The sequence below is a fragment of the Maniola jurtina genome, chromosome 19 (genome assembly GCF_905333055.1).
Source record: "Maniola jurtina chromosome 19, ilManJurt1.1, whole genome shotgun sequence".
Lineage (NCBI taxonomy): Eukaryota > Metazoa > Arthropoda > Insecta > Lepidoptera > Nymphalidae > Maniola > Maniola jurtina.
The window spans coordinates 4,207,847-4,225,636 of NC_060047.1; the positions used below are offsets into that span (position 1 = coordinate 4,207,847).

The 17,790-nt window shown below is 37.1% G+C and overlaps 1 protein-coding gene and 1 long non-coding RNA gene across 5 annotated transcripts in view; one reads left to right on the plus strand and one right to left on the minus strand.

Moving 5' to 3' along the window:
• LOC123875242 (hypoxia-inducible factor 1-alpha-like) overlaps window positions 1-17,790 on the plus strand; it is a 124,573-nt gene that overhangs the window by 81,470 nt on the left and 25,313 nt on the right. The window lies entirely within an intron of this gene.
• On the minus strand, window positions 10,483-12,019 carry LOC123875243. Its single transcript, XR_006798107.1, has 2 exons — window positions 11,797-12,019; window positions 10,483-11,007 (listed from the first exon to the last, which is right to left on the minus strand). It is a non-coding gene; the product is annotated as an uncharacterized LOC123875243 (long non-coding RNA).

The window sequence follows — 17,790 nt, forward strand, 5'->3', positions numbered from 1 at the left end:
GCTATATTATATAGCGCTCTATGGAACGAAACGAGCGTGCGGCGGGCGGGTTCATTCGTTTAGGAGCTACGATGCCACAGACAGATACACAGACACAAACGTCAAACTTTTATCACCCCTCTCTTTGGGTCGGGGTTAAAAAATTAATTCAGACGAACTAAGGCACGGTAAAAAGATACTTACATTTAATTAATACAGCACTTTATCGATATCTATGTATGATTGAGCCAGAGGAAAATTTATCTTATCGTTTGTTTTGTTAACTTTAGATAACAACTAATGCATACTGACATTACTTGCAGCAGCCATGGGTTATCTCGGGTTGATATGTTGATAAACTCTACTAACTAGTTACTAGGCCCTGTAATATAAAATTCATTACGTTGAATAGGAAATTAATCTGCTTACATAACATCATGATATATATCATGCCTACTAACATAATTAATCAATCAATTAATTAGTTATATAGTTATCGCAATACACTGCCCTCTCAACTACGTTACGTCAGAATAGTTACCTAACTTGACCACCAAGGTATGCATACGTAAGCCGATATCCAGCTAGGTAGCTCCAATTTCGACAAAGAGGTTAGCCATCGAATCCAAATTGACTGGGCAGCGTTCTGGAAGCTTTGAGATGTCTTCTCATCCAAAACTGAGGAAAAACAAAGTCTTCGATCAGTGAAAGGTGTCTTGATCGAGAGTGTTCTTAGCTATAATCCAAGAAAATCGGTTCAGCCGTTTGAAAGTTATCAGCTCTTTTCTAGTTACTGTAATCTTCACTTGTCGGGGGTTACTTGTACATTTTTAATTTACACTTATTTGTAGATTTTAAATAGAGTGCATCTCAAACTGACCTTGATAATGTGATGTGATGTGCTCGCGAATTCTTACGCGTACCCACACTTTTATCTTACGTAATGCGGACATTATTGTTATTGCACTGTGTGGGTTTGACAATTTAAGATTTTGCGCAGTTCGCTCCCGCACATTTGATCCGTCTCTTGGATGCCAGCGAAGCGTTCTCTATGATGTAGGAATGCATTCGCGTTTTGTGTTACAGATTTTAGACAAAATACTTATTTAGCGTAAAAGCGATAGTAGTCTAGTGGTTCTCTTTCAACTTCAGTTGGCCAGTTTGGTGGTCTAAACTCTAAACATTGCTAATTTACCAGAGGAGACCCAGTAGTGAGCGGGCTAAAGGTTAGAAATGATGATGATGAGCGTAAAAACTATATTAACTCTATGATATACCTACCTACTACTTAGCTAGAAAGTAACGCATACAGTTTAATTTTATCTTGCTAGATGCTGCTGGACGAAGGATTAGGTACCTACTTTAAGGTAGAAGCTTTGTCTTTAATTCAGTAAGTAGAGAAGGTAAGACACGACAAAACGTTTAAGTATGAAGTTAGTGAGGACCGCGTGGACGTAGTATTATATCCCAGAATATTTTGAGAAAATTATTAGTATCTACGTAAAATATTAAAGTACATAGTAAAGTAAGTAACTAAAATGAGTAAGTGCTGAGTAGATTATGACTAATTTTACTTTAAATAATTAATTATTATCAACAACATATTTTATGAATTTAGACAGGTGTATTTTCTCTTTGCATATTTGGCTCAACTCTGTCTAACTTTGACCATAAACACAATACGCTAAACTTCAGTAAGTAATCATTTTGTACGGTTTCCACACGTAAAACTATTCCACGCAGGTCTGAACTCTGACGTTAATGGAAAAAGTAGCGTGTGGAATTGTGTTATCAAAGTGACTTGAAAGGTAGGGCGCCGCGATATGTTGATTACCGTTTATAGTCCATGTTAATAGCAAAGTATGACGTACCTGGAGACTATTAAAAACAAGATGTTGCAAGAAAGGAATAGGGTTGTGTAAGATGTTACACTCTTGTAACCCTTTTTTGTATGATCATTGATCATACCCCAAATATAAATTTTTCAGATACGTTTTACATAAATACAACATAATTAATCATGTGTCTATGTGTACACAAAGAAGCATTTAAAGTCTATGTATATAGGTAGGACTTAATTTAAAAAAATAAGTGCCAATCAAAGGGTGCTCACCAATGTTGTAGGTAGGTTAGGTACTTACTTAGGTAAGTCTATGTGTGATTTTTGTAAAGATGATCGATGAAATTCCCGCAATCATACATATAGACTTTAAATAGGATTTATTATTATGGAAATTTCTTCCATTTTCCATTTAAAAAAAAAATGGTTTGAAAAAATCTACTGTGTCCCTAAATTCAAAACAAAATCCTCTAGTTCTAAGTATAGGTTGTTACGGCTATACTCACGTATTTAGTCGATGTAAGTCCGACTAGTTTTGAACCCATCTGGGGTCTTTTTCATAGGGACTTAGCTCGCTGCGCATCGCGGTTGAGACCTATACTTATAATGGAAATTACTCACGATAGTTTAAACGTTCTCTAGTTCTATTTCTTGGACCTCCCGTCCATTATTCCTTTACACAGGAATGTTTTATTAATGATGATGACTGAGATTGATGACTGTATTGTCAACGGTTCACGCAAAGCCGTCGTAGTTATTCCTGCACTGATATTGATGTTTCTATTTTAATCACGCGTTTCCAAAGCCAGAATTCAGTGCGATCAGCACATAAATCTATCGCGACGTTAAGATATTTTCCATTCTGTTAAATATAGGCCGCAAAAATTTTCCGAAGGGTTCTATTGATGTAGGTATGCGGGACATTCGATTTCTGCCATTTTGAACCTTACTTCTCAACCCTAAGTCATTATAGTTCCCGAAATTGTTTTCTGTAAAATTACACGTCTGAGGGGCTACATATCTTCAGTTTGAAGATCAAACGCTTATCCCAGGATTTATATTTACTGGAGAAAGGATTTGAGATCCTATTTTGGAACGACTTGATATAGGTACGTTTAGGTTAACTTTTTAAGGTTGACAATATACGGTTCTTCGAAACTTTATGAGTACCTATAACGGGAGTTTTTCGACTTACCAGTTAATTTTTGCAACAGAACCCTTCCTTAATTTTAATATCTATCTAACGGGAGGTCCCTTAATATTTAAGTAACCGAAAGTCGGTAGCTTAAATATTAGGGGACCTCCCGTATAGGAGGCGGGCTTCTCAACCACTAGGCTATAACGGCGTTTTGGATTTCCATTCCATTCCATCAGCCTGTATGCGTCCACTGCTGGACATAGGCCTTTCCAAGAGCGCGCCACCAAACACGGTCCTCCGCCTTCCTCATCCACCCGCTCCCCGCCACCTTCTTCAGGTCATCGGTCGGTCGTTTTGGATTAGACCATATAAAAACACTGTCTGCAGAAAAATGTCCTCCTTTGAGTTAACAATTAAAAGTTGCAAAAGAGCTAACAAACTTCCTAACTCGGTGCCATAAAAGAAATTGCTCCGCTTAGTTTTAAGCCAGCATCGTAATTCGTAAGCCAGTCGCTTAACAGAATTATAAACTTCTCAACTCGGTTTATTTTTGGTTGTACTTAATTAGTTTGGTTGCTTACAACCACTTACAACTCTCGCCCTTAGGGCTTCACTTTCCCCTTAGGCATAACAAAGTATTACACTGTGTGAGAATTTATTATTTATGGAGAGTAAAGCATAGGTGTACGTGGGTGTACTATAGGTACACAATGGGGTACTATTTTGTCGTCGTCGTATTTTTTTTAATCGATAAACATTCACTGCTGGAATAAGATCTCTTTCAAGGATCTTCCCTGTACGTGGTCTTATGCCGTTATGTACTGGGACATCTTCCAACGCTGCGACTTTCAATGCAGGGTGACCCAAGATATATCAGCTGTTCTTCGAGTTATTCGTACGAGTATGTGCTCTGTCCACTGCGATTATAGCTTCGCGACTCATTGAGCTATGTCGGTTACTGTGGGTCTGCTACAAAATTCGTAGCAAAACCACAGTACATAGTTCGGAAAAGTGCGTGCCGTCATATACCACTTTAGGTTCAATAACCACTGTTAATTACCCTTCATCGCTTCGGGGTTGCATTTTTAGAACTGCTTTCTTAATAATCTCCCTCCATCACGATTGTCGTTTCAACATCAAAATACGAAGTACTAGTATACCCAGTATATCAGAATTTATCATTAATGGATAATAGGATATGACATTCTGTTAATATGTTGTGTAATGTGTTGTGGTATTCAACGTAATTCATACTGCACCACCGCACTGTAATGAAATTTATACATAGTAATTTTTTTTTGCAGTATTGTTAATATTTGAATAGGCCTATTAACGATAAGATAAATGACAATTGATTATATTATGGCAATTATAGATAGAACATAAGGGAAACGATAGAGCATGAAAGTAAACATTTTAGAGAATTAAGTTAAAAAAGCTGTGATAGCCTAGTGGTTAGAACGTCCGCCTACTGATCGGAGGTCGGGGGTTCGATCCCGGGCACGCACCACTAACTTTTCAGTTATGTGCGTTTTAAGCAATTAAATATCACTTGCTTTAACGGTGAAGGAAAACATCGTGAGGAAACCTGCATGCCTGAGAGTTCTCCATGTTCTCAAAGGTGTGTGAAGTCTGCCAATCCGCATTGGGCCAGCGTGGCAGACTATGGCCTAAACCCTTCTCATTCTGAGAGGAGACCCGTACTCAGTAGTGGGGCGGAAATGGGTTGATCATGATGATCATGATGAAGTTAAAAACAGTCACCAGTCTCAACTAGTGCTGAATACAATGTTGGTGACCTTGTAATGTTTAGACCATGATCTACTATGTCAATGTAATTCACTTGTTGCATATGTAACTTATGTTGCATGCAAACGAATACGTGTAACTAACGCCACACTTGTTTACGTATCAATCGGCAAAAGTATGAATAAATATTTTAACCCTTCATTTCCGATGTAGCTATAGCAAAATTGCTATTGTTGACCAAGCACCAAAGCAAAAATGAACGAAAATATAACAAAAAAATCGGAAATAGAAAATTTTCAGTGGCGAATTTATTTTTCCTTTTTTACTCCTATTTTTACTCCTTTACTCCTTTAGGAGTAGAATTTTCAAAAATCATTTCTTAGCGAATGTCTACGTCATAACAGCTATCTGCATGCCTTTCAGCCGGATCCGTCCAGTAGTTTAAGAATCAGTCAGTCACCTTTTCCTTATATTTTCCTCATATACATACTAGCGACCTGGCCTGACTTTGTACGGGTAACTTATTACAATTTTCGTTTTTTGATGATTTTGTCTATGTTACTCAGGAATAATGTAGCTTTCTATTGGCGAAAGAATTTACAAAATCGATTCAGTAGTTCCAGAGATTACCCGCTACAAACAAACTTACTAACTTTACCTCTTTATTATATTTGTATAGATTTAGATTTACCTACCTAGTTAGAGCATGATTTCAATCACGTCGACTGTCCAGTGATACTACGGCCACTCCCTATAGGATTACTTCTCCCTTGCTTGGCGCCGCGTGCGTCTAGGCACGTCGCCCGCCCGGAGGTTATTAGCAAACAGAATTGTATCCCTTGCTATTAGTTGAATACCATATGAATATATTACAATGCACTAAGAAAATCTATATCTTTCCAGATTGAATTATCGATAATAGTCTTATAAGACGTATATGTATATTAGACTAGATGATGCCCGCGATTTCTTTCGCGCTGATCCGATGCATGGCCTGTGTCACGGTCTGTGCACTAATGGCTCTTAGATAAAAGATTTGTTTTCCCTAGCTCCGATCGTAACGGAGACCAGACGGGAGATCCTTAATCTAATGCCTAGGGTATATGACTTTTTTTCACATAGTACCTAATCAAAACAAAAAAAAAGCATAAGTATGACTTTCTTTTAATGTTTTGTTTTTGATTGATACCTACCTACATCTGAATTCTGAATATGTAGGAGAGATATAAGAGCCTAAGGTTTTACATATAAAGTAGTAATCGACGGAGCTGTTTAAAAGAAGCAATCATGGGTTGATCATCTAAATGGGTTAGATGGTTAGAAAGTAATAAATAAAGATATAAATCACAGCTGCCTTCAATGAGGTCGGGTAACATGATAAATAGCAGCGTTTCCTTACCGAGATGATAACGATTGTATTATTATGCTAATGAACACCGGGGCGACCTTCGAAAGTTTACTGATACTTACGTATCTCTATTTCGTAACCGTTGATCATGAAATGGCTTTTCCTAAAGAAATTACTTGTCGCGATACTAAAAACAGATGAATACAGTTTATGTTCCTCTAGAATCTAGATGTACTAGTTAAGAACTCACGCGCCCACTAGATGATATGGGAATACAAAAACCGGCTAAGTGCGAGTCGGACTCGCTCACGAAGGGCTCCGTACCATCGTACAAAATTGTGTACTTTTTTTTAAAACATGGCGTCCATTTTAAATATTTGTTACTTGTTGCACCAGCAATAGAAATACGCACACTTCGAAGCAAGGGGGTGAAACACGACCAACTTCCTCACTCCGGGCTAATAAGTATTGAGATTTTTTAACAGAAAAATCCCATATCTAACAATTTTTTTTTGCCCGACCCGGAAATCGAACTCAGGACCTCGTCCAGCAGTCGAACATGCTAACCACTAGACTTTGAGCCAATTAAATCCGGATCCAAAACGCCCGTGACCCTACCACACTGGATAACACCTGAGCAAATCGTGCGTTACAGTTACATGTATATTATCTCATATGTGGGTCAATGCAATTGAATGAGACTGTATACATTGCATTCGAAAGGCTACCAGCTCGGCGTCTATTATAAGAACCTAATCGCGCCTGGGTTGATAGTTGATAAGTATTACACACGACGTTTTTATCGCAAATCGATTTAAACCAACTGTACCTCCTAGATCTTATCTCATAAAACACGAGAACCTTCAAGGAAGAGTGGAAAAGCCCTTTGGCCTTTTTAGAGAGTCCGTGGCCCGACTCGGGCACGCACTAACTTTTCAAAGCTATATGTACATTGTACGTTTTAAGCAATCAAATATCACTTGCTTAAAAGGTAAAGAAAAACATCGTGAGGAGACTTGTACGCCTTCATAATGTTCTCAAAAATTTATGAAGTTTGTTAATCCGCACTTGACTTGTGAGGTGGACTATGGCCTTTTCTTCTGAGAGTCTCCTGCGCAGTAGGGGGCTCCCTACTGCGCAGAGGAGGAGACTATCCCCTTTTTTATTGCATCTAAGGTATGCACTTAAAGGACTTCTAAAGCTTCTTGCCAACGCTGACTTGGGCGTCCTCGAGATTTCACTTCAAGCTGCAATTTTGACATACCTACTATATTTTTTATTTTATTTCTTAATATTCATCATAAGCAAGCGCAAGACCACAATAACACCTGACGGGAAGTGATGATGTGACCTAAGGTTTACCTAGAAGATGCTTATTCACTCTTGTTTTAAAGATACCCGGAATGTAATTGGTAGGAAACACAGATCGCGGAAGAGTATTCCAAATCTTAGCCGTGCATATGAGAAATGATGACGCAAAATGTTTCATGCGTGTAGATGGAATGTCGACGACATAAGGATGGAAACTCGCCCGACGTCTTGCGGATATACGATTTAATACGAAAAGATGTATGTATATTATAGTTAGTATGTTTTGCACGGTGTTATATAATTACAAAAACTTCTATAAGTTTCGCCGAGTTTCTTGCTGGTTCTTCTCGGTAGGAACGGCATTCTGATCCAGTGGTAAATTATTTGACGATTCAAAAGCACTTGTAAAGTTTATTTGAATAAAAATCTATTCTATTCTATTCTATAATTGTAGCCTAGAGCAAGTAGGCACTAAAAAGAGATAAACGCTGTAGGTTGTTAATTGGCCTATGTCGGTGTAAAGGCTCCAGCCAGGCTGAATACGAAATTAACTACGCAAAGTTTGTTTTATACGGGTAACTCGATTACATTGATTTACAAAAATATGAAGAGAATAACCTTTGATCTAATTTTTCGAACTTACAATAGCGTAGTACTTTTATACAAGAGACAGTACAGACAGAATAAATAGAAAGACAGACATGATTCATTCATTTATAAAAGAGAAAATATGAATTACTACGTACTCGTATGAAATCTTCAGCGTACTGTATGGCTAGTATAAGATTTCACAGTTTTTAAAATACTAAACTCGAAAACGAGTTTTTTCATACATCTACAGCCAGCGACACAGGCGGAAACATTACGAACTAAAGTTGATCGAGCAAATGCGAGTATATCTTTTATTTTACCATACCAAATACCACATTAATACGTCACCATCGAGAATGGCAGCCGTTTTCGTCGACACGAATACCAATACCACATCAATACCAGCAAATCCGAACCACGAGTTCATCGTTTGACACCAATTTGACACGCTAAAACTAGTAAATGACGTCATTTTCACGTAAGTTTACGAGTCGGTGGTCGAATTGTAACTCACCAAAAAATACTCAGTGAGAGAAGCTTGAGAGCAGTGATAAATAAACAAAATGATGAAATTTTATAAGTCCCTGGGCCTTAATTTGCCCACGGGAGGCGAGGATAATGATCAAGCAGACTGTGAAAGCTAACCGTCGTGGTTGTGTAACTAAATTTGACTCAGCGGCGTTATTTGTGATGTACATAGTGCATCCGTCAAAGAAAAGTTCTAACATAGCCCAAACCACCAGCAAGTTGAAGTGGCAATGAACAATCCATGCCTGTCGTATTGGGCGGAGATTGGGTACAAGCACAGCGTACCTCAGGAACCTACCTAAGTGTAGTGTGGGATACCGTGTCATTGACTGGCGATATTACAGAGTAACGTTAAGTGACTGGATGAGGGCACAGGAAGCCTCAAGGCTGGGTGTGGTGAACCTCTTTGAAAAACCCTACATTTAGAAGTACCTACCTACCTAGACGACAGACGTCCGTAGACTGAAATGATAAAAGTGCATCTCGAACGATCCATTTTGTGCAGCGATAGCCATCGGCTCGCAGAATGCATTTAATAATGCTAAATGATAAATGCTAATGGTAGAATAATTGTAATGTTAGAAGATCGACCACAAAGAGTACCTACCATATCACCCTCACCATTGAGGCTAAGTTAAGAAAGTCTATGCACAATAGGTAGGTACGCTACCTACCTATATCTACATAATATTATTCTAAGCCTTATAGTAGGTACATAATACGTGTGACTCCAAGTATAAGCAGGTAGGTACTTAGGTGTTACTCTGTTTTTTCAATTCCTGAGTGATAGATTCATTAGTACTTGTCTCTTTATCAGAATATTTAGTTCTATTCTATTTAAATTTCTTCATTGCAGTTGTTTTTACCATCATTTACTTACCTGGAACATTTTGCCATGATTGGATTCACTTATAGAAAGTAGGTACTACCTATCATAAAATTAATCTATTAAAATTCCACCAGAATAGTTACCTAGGTAGGTACTTGTGCAAAGCCATAGTGAGTTGGCTTGTTGCACAGCTGGGTAGTTGTTTAAAAGTATTCACCTAGGTAGGTACCTAAACACTCAGTACATGTTCTTCAAACTTATTACCTCACAGAGGTGAAGTAGGTAGGTATACTTATACAATTGCAAACAGTACCTATAACACCTACCATTCCTTGCATTCATTGATGATGAGCCACGCCAGCTTGCATCCACTCAGACAAGCAAGTACCTACCTACCTAACATGGCATAAGCGTAGCATAAGTTAGTGAAATGTTGTGTTAAATGAACCTCCCTATGTAATTTTATGTACTTAGCTTATATTAAATATTTTCTGAATCAATTTTTTTTTTCAGGTTGCAGATCACCAGTATTATTACCAGATTATGATGCCTGCCTCCCTGATCCCAAGTACCTACCTAACTCAATTCAAGACTAACCCGAGGTCATCAATCTTGTAGAATACCTATACATATATTAAGAACTGTTTATGTAGGTGCTTAAATACATCTTATGTAATTTAATTATACAGGTGTATGGTACCTACTTATGCACCTATTGGTGCCTAATACCTAGGTATCTAAAAGTATCTAGGTATTAATATTATTTCAGGTGTGAGGTATAGATCTTGAAGTAATAGTCATTAAATCTTTATTGTTTTAATTTGTTTTATTTCATTTTAAAAATAAAAGTTCTTAGGGTTTAGATAAGTAACCATTTGCATAGTTAAAAGGTATCCTGGAATTTGCCTGCCTGGATAGCCTGAAATCTATGTTCAAAACTAAATTAAAGCGACAGGTTTCAATGCTATTTCTTTTGTAATGCTCCCTGCACTACGGAAAAGGACAGCACTAGATTTAGAACCTGTCATTCTAGTTTAAAGATAGCGTCTCACCCCAAGTCCCAACTGCTTGTGAAAGTCTCATCTAAATTGGTTCTGTCAATTCAAAGATTAGCACACCAAATTGATTACTTATAGCTTAACGATTACTACAGTAACATACAGACTTAAATTTTGTTTATTTGTATGGCTCAATATTTTGAAACATGCCGCCTCGATAGGACGTAAGTGGGGGTGGGATGGGCAAGAGGGAGAGGAGGGTAAGTCAATCCCTCTCCTTCCCAGATGGATTATTTTATTGAATTTTTTAATTTTGATAAAATTGATATTGGTAAAACTTTTACCCTCGATAGGGTGAGGAGAAAAGGGGAAGGTCATTCAAGAAGTGGTTATAAAAAAATAACAATGAAGACTGGCATGCCTGCCACAGCTCTCTAACCTAACCAATAACTCATTCAGTATATCAAATCTTTGAAATGAGCAACCGTCGAGTTTCTTGCTGGTTCTAGCTATAAAAAACAATTTATTTAATTTTAAATTTTTATATTATTACAAAATTATACAGGAGTGTTACTGCACTGACAGCTTATGGGAGCTTATTCTGTAGAATGTAGTCTTAATGCAGGAACACCACAATGCAATCTTCTAGCAAAGTGGATTAGGCACTAATCCACAGGCTTTCAAGCTCAGGTTTCACTGAAAAAGGAATTATTAATTTTCTAAATTGCTAATTAGACAATTAGGTAATATTCTTCTTATTTTACTATTTATCTACTAAGATAGATAGTAGTCTTAGTGTTATTTATAATATTTAATAACTACATGATGCCCTTTTAAGTTTTAAAAATCCAGTGCTAACTCTTTGATTTCCAGGATACCTAGTCTGATGTAGTCCAGTATGACACCAAATACTCCATACCAAATAAATGATAATAATGACAACTTAATTTGCACGGATTTATCCAATAGGAACTGTTTTATTTTCTGTAATAAAACATCAGCAATGTCCATCTCCGCGAAGAAGATCCGCCATACAAGAACTTTGTACCTTTCGTCAAAATTGGTTGAACAGGTGGGCTGTAAAAAGCTAGCAGACAGACAAACAGATACACTTTATTCTGACATACAGCTTAAACTCAATGTCCTGATTCTGCATATTTGTAAGTTACTAAGCATAAATATTTAAAAATTTATAACAGCCCTGACAAGTGAAGGTTACAAGTAACTAGAAAAGAGCTAATAAGTTTCAATTGGCTGAATATAACTAGTTATTTAAGTAGGTACAAAATAATAATGAAGTTATGATTTCACTATAGGTGGCTAGATACTCTTGAAACCTGACCACTTGCTTGCCTAATTCAAATCAAGGTATGTAGATAGTTATATCTCTAGTCTTTTCTAGTTACTGTAACCTTTACTTGTCGGGGGTGTTATAAATTTTTAATTTGCACTTGTGATTTCTCTATAGGTTGGGTCACTACTCACTTCCCTTATCCAAAACAAGAGATTGGTATGTAGATAGTTATATGTACCTATTAAGTACATACTAATCTAGTTACTAAGTGCTATTATTCTAAAAAAAACCTATGTAGACGTGATATCAAGAGAGTAAACGTACATAATATAAAGCTGACATACGATATTATTACTCATTGCATTTTATTTAAATAGTACCTACACACCTAAATACAATATATATTATAATCACTAGTTCTTGAATACCTTTAAATGAACTTCTGTATATTAAAATCCTTTTTTTTTTTTTTTTTCTTTAAATCTGGCTTTACTCTGATTAGCCAATGTCAAGTTTGTAATATTTTCAAGTTATTGAATTTATACAAGTATGGACTCCGTCCGCGCCGGCGCCCGCCGACACACGCGCGGCGCCCCTTCAGAGCGCTTCCCAGTCAGTTCCACCACCAAAAAACACCAACTAACACAAAAACCAGCCACTCTTAACAAAAAAAACACTCCAAACAAGCACAGCACGCGCGCCAGCAAGCGCCATCGCAGACGAAGTCATTAAAATCCTTTCATTCAGTTTGTTTTTATTTATTTTCACTTTAACAGACAACAGAACGGTAACTTTTTTTAATCTGACGAAAATTTGGCTTTGGATACCAGTGTTTTAGTGATTTCAGAGTGAATATAGATGAATTACCATAGACAAACATACCATAGAGTGTGGCGGTGGGTGTCGCTTGACTGTCACTGTCACGCTGTTAATCATCTGTCAATAGCGTCAAAAAACGAAATAATATATGCCAAATTAGACAAAATGGCAGCGTATATCTGTCCCACTTTTTTGTGAATGTGTAAGTGAGACAAAAGTTGGACCTACGTTTCCACATGTTAGTATCGTCGTTCTGTCGAAAACTGTCCGTTTGGACTAGCTCGTACTATGAAATAATACGTTAACCTTGGCAGTCGGGAGTAGTCGATACTATTAACCATGTATGCGGTGTTCAATGTTGTACTAACGGTACTGATTAAAACAATGACTACTGAGCAGCCTTAAGACGCTCCAAGTTTCGAATGGCCTCGAGCATTTGGTTCCCTCTCGCCCCTCTACACCTCGACATTAATTTATTTTAATTTTTACCGCCATCTAGTGGCGGTAAACTGTACTACGGCTACAGGTCAACCAAGTTAACAACCTCAACATTGGCGAAAAAAGAAACGACATAGCACCGATGCGCTTAGCTTTTTAGGGTTCCGTGCCTCAAAAGGAAAAACGGAACCCTTCTGGGAACACTTTGTTGTCTGACCGTCTGTCTATCTGTTTGTGTGTCCGTTTGTCGTGTCTGTCAAGAAAATCCATAGGGTACTTCCCGTAGATCTAAAATCATGAAATTGGGCTGGTAGGTAGGTCTTATAGTACAAGTATAAAGGAATAAATCCGAAAACCTTGAATTTGAGGTTACATCACAAAAAAAATATTCATTCAAAATTCCAAATTTCATGATTCTAGGTCGACAGGAAGTACCCCATAGGTTTTCTTGACAGACACGACGGACGGACGGACAGATAGACAACAAAGTGATCCTTTATGGGTTCCGTTTTTTCTTAACCCTAAAAATAGATAAAAAACTTAAAAACCATCAACACTAAATAGTAAAAGCAATTTAATTTACTATCCAAAAAATGATACTATAGAACTACATTTTACTCCTGTATACATAATAATGTGTTCGATAAAAATTAAATTATTTTTTATTTTTTAGTATTGGTGGGGTTTTTTTTTATTATGCATAATAGTGATTGATTTATTATGCAAAATTGAAAAAAATACCCGAGTACGGGACCCTCGGTGCGCGAGTCTGACTCGCACTCGGTTGGTTTTTTTCCATAGAGCAAAAGCATGTTAGAAGCGGCAATGGAGAAAATTTAATGTGTGTTGATATCGTAAAAGACCTGAATTAATATTTTTTATTCAATTATAAATTAGCACTTGTTTGCTATCTCACCTGGTAAATAGCAGTAGGTAGTAAGTGACGATGTGAAGCGTACTTTGACTTTACTAAGACTACATTCAGAGTCAATATTGAATCGTGCTATAATGCATAAAATTTAAGAAAGTGCTTGCCATTTAAGTTCTATCCGTCAATTGATATTTGAAAAAACCGGCCAAGTGTGAGTCAGACTCACGCACTTAGGGTTCCGTACTCGGGTATTTTTTCCAACATTTTGCACGATATATCAAAAACTGTTATTCATAAAAATATGTTTTATAATGTACAGGTAAAGCCCTTTCATATGATACCCCACTTGGTATAGTTACCTTACTTTGAAAATCAAAGCACATTTAATTTTTTTTCAAACGATGTAACCAAATGCGGGGTTTTCAGATTTATTCCTGTACTTGTGCTATAAGACCTTCCTACCTGCCAAGTTTCATGTCTCTAGGTCAACGGGAAGTACCCTATAGGTTTCTTGACAGACACGACGGACAGACGGACAGACGGACAGACGGACAGATGGACAGACAGACGACAAAGAGATCCTATAAGGGTTCCGTTTTTCCTTTTAAGGTCCGCAACCCTAAAAAGGGTAAAGGATAATAATATGTAAACCAGTGTCCTACCCGTTCAGAGTTCAGACCTGAGCCAATTTGGAAATTGTAAAATACTGACTCGATCGGGGGCTTGATATCGAACCCAGGACCTCCCACTTAAATGCAATAGGTATATAAATAAGATCATGTTAACAAACTGGATTAATTGAATTTATACACAAGGATGGTTGGTGAGAAATAAAAATGGTTTTGTAGGGGTAATAAAAAGTATATATTTTTATATTAAATTTATGAATGAATAAAATATATGAAAATAGAATATGTTTGGTATTATAAAAGTGAGGCAGTATTAGTGATTTTCATCAGTTTATTTTAACACAGAAAATTATTTAACTTGTTACTGAAAATTAAATCTGATTCAAAAAATTAATCAGTGATTTAGATATTTTTATTTTATTTTTAAATTTCACTCATAACTTTGACCACAGTGCCGAGTGAGAGTGCAAATTGTGAGTTATGAATAAATTTACAAAATGCCTACACTTAAAAGAATTCAGAAGTCAATTTAGATGTGAAAGCCCTAAGGGCAACAATAATTTAGTTAATTTTATAAGTTATTAAAATGTTCGCGTAGAAGCTTATCAAGAGTTTTGATCTTTTAAATAACCTAACTGCAATATTAATTTGATCAGAGTGCACTTGATTTTGCAATCACTTAATCAAAATGGCGACCTAAACACAAAAGCTAGTCATTCAGTCTCGAGTCGGAACGAGACTGGCTTAAAAATTATTTCCCTAAAATTTGCCTTAATAAGTAGGGCTATATATTTCGACATAATACTAAGTACTAACTATTTCTGAAACCGGTAAAGAAGTTTTGCTTTAAATAAAAGTTGAAAAAACTATAACCCGACTACGGAAAAATGAGACAACTTGAACTCGACTTGGTACAAGTAAAATAAACTAAAAAGAAAGAAACAAGATAGGTGCTTAGTGCATCGTCTTGAGTAAGATTCAATACGAATGCCGTGGTCGTGCGTTGTCGACAGCGTATTTCTTATCCTTGATTGACGGCATTCCCAATGATTTTATTTGTCTACAAAATTAGAATATTTTCTTTTTGCTATCGACAACGCACGACCACGGCATTTGTATTGAATCTTACTCAAGACGATGAAGACGATGATAGCACTAAGCACCTATCTTGTTTTTGTTTTGTTTTGTTTCTTTCTTTTTAGTTTATTTTACTTGTACCAAGTCGGGTTCAAGTTGTCTCATTTTTCCGTAGTCGGGTTATAGTTTTTTCAACTTTTTTTTTATTTGAAACTTTTCCGTTGTCTATGATGCGACGACCAACCGAGGTCTCGTGAATGACCAACAATTGGCACTGAATAAGAAATAATAATTATAATAAAAAATGGTTTTCTGTCGCTTGGTATATTTTAATAATAACTATATTTATATTTATTAACTCAAAATTTTCTCCTCTTTCATTGGACATCTCACTCGACACAATAGCAATTATTTTTTTTAAGACCCTCACTTTTTTGATGTAACATCCATCTGGCCGATTTTTTTCGTATAAAATATAGCCTATGTCACCCGGGCCTTTACAACGAATCGATTGACACCTCATTCATCAAAATCGGCCCAGTAGTTTAGGCGCTACGGTGGAACACACAGAATCTGGATACAAACATACATACATACATACACTGCTAAAATCATAACCCTTCCTTTCAGCTTTGCCATAGTCGGGTAAAAAACGCTCAAGGTATTCTGTCTTTTTTATTTATTTGCCGCCTCTGCCACTTTCATAAGCTGCCGCGAAAACTCTGCGTCATCACTACATAGTATAAAACCCATAAACTGTCAGTCCCTACGTATGCTTAGATTTGCAAACGCTGGCTATGAGATAGGTCAAAAAAAGGGTTCCGTTTTTCCTTTTGAGGTACGTAACCCTAAAAATTTATGCCATCAAGAAATAATTAGTATTTTCAAATTTCAAAGGTAACTATTTATAACAAGTGGGGTATCATAATATTGTGAAAGGGCTTTACTACGTATATATTTTTATGCGCAATAGTTTTTGATTTATCGTGTAAAATTTCGAAAAAATACCTGAGTACTGAACCCTCGGGGCGTGAGTAAACTACAACTAAAATAATAAAAGTAAACAAAGAATCTGTTGTTAGTAACCTACCTATGTACCTATCGTACAATTTGCAATATAATTATGAAGGTATATCGTACACGACAAATCGAGATGGCAATCGGGGTGGAGACGCCCCGCACACCCGCACAGTCCCCGCGCTAGCGAGCGGTGCGGGCGAGCGCAGGTGTGCGGGGCGTCCCCCCGCCTCATATTCCAATTGCCATCTCGACCTATCGCGAACTTTAGTCGGCGATAGGTCGAGGTAGGTTATTATAACTAGCATCTATAGTACGCGACAGGTCGACATGGCAATCGGGATGGGGACGTCCCACTCACCCGCACAGCCCTCGCGCTATCCCGGTGCGGGATAGCGCGGGTGATGTGCGGCTCATTACCCGATTGCCATGTCTACCTGTCGCGTACTATGGGGTGCTTTTATAGGTACCTCTACCTACTTATAAAATAAGTTTTGACCATTATTGTAATCTGTGTCGGTAGGTAGGAAGTTACTAGGTAGGTAGGTACTTAGTACTTACCTACTTACAGTATTTTGCCCAGCTGCTTACAAGAATGACGCAACAAGGAATGGTGTGTGTTTATCTATATACTAATAAATAAAATTGGAGTGTCTGTCTGTAATTTCGAAATAACTACCTCATATAAAGCTCATAATATGGTTATTTGAACGATACCATAACCGAATCACACGTTTTTAAAATTTTTGTCTGTCTGTCTGTCTGTTTGAAAAGACTAATCTTCGGAACGGCTGAACCGATTTTGACGGGACTTTCACAGACAAGTAGAGGATTCATCAGGGTGTAACATAGGCTACTTTTTTAACCGACTTTCAAAAAAGGAGTTCTGTTTTTCTACCTATGTATACCGAAATCTTCGAGATTTCTGAACCGATTTGAGTAAATTTTTTTTTAATCGATAGAGGAACTTTGCGACATTGCTCTATAAAAAATTTAGATTCCAACTCCTCAATCCTGATGCTGCAGGGGATCTGATCACCAAAGTGGATGGGATTTAGAAACTGTCGTCGGTTATAACTTGATATTGAAGGTATATTTACCAAGTAAAGACTTTGTCGCGCGGTACGGATAGACTACTTTTGTTCTGGGAACTCAAAAGTTCCCACGGGATTTCTAAAAACCTAAATCCACGCGGGCGAAGCTGCGGGCATCAACTAGTTCATAATAAAAAGAAGAAAAGTTTGTATGAAGTAATCTCTGGAACTACTGAACCAATTTTGAAAATTCTTTCATCAGTAGAAAGCTACTGCTTTCTGGTAAGCATTATTCCTGAG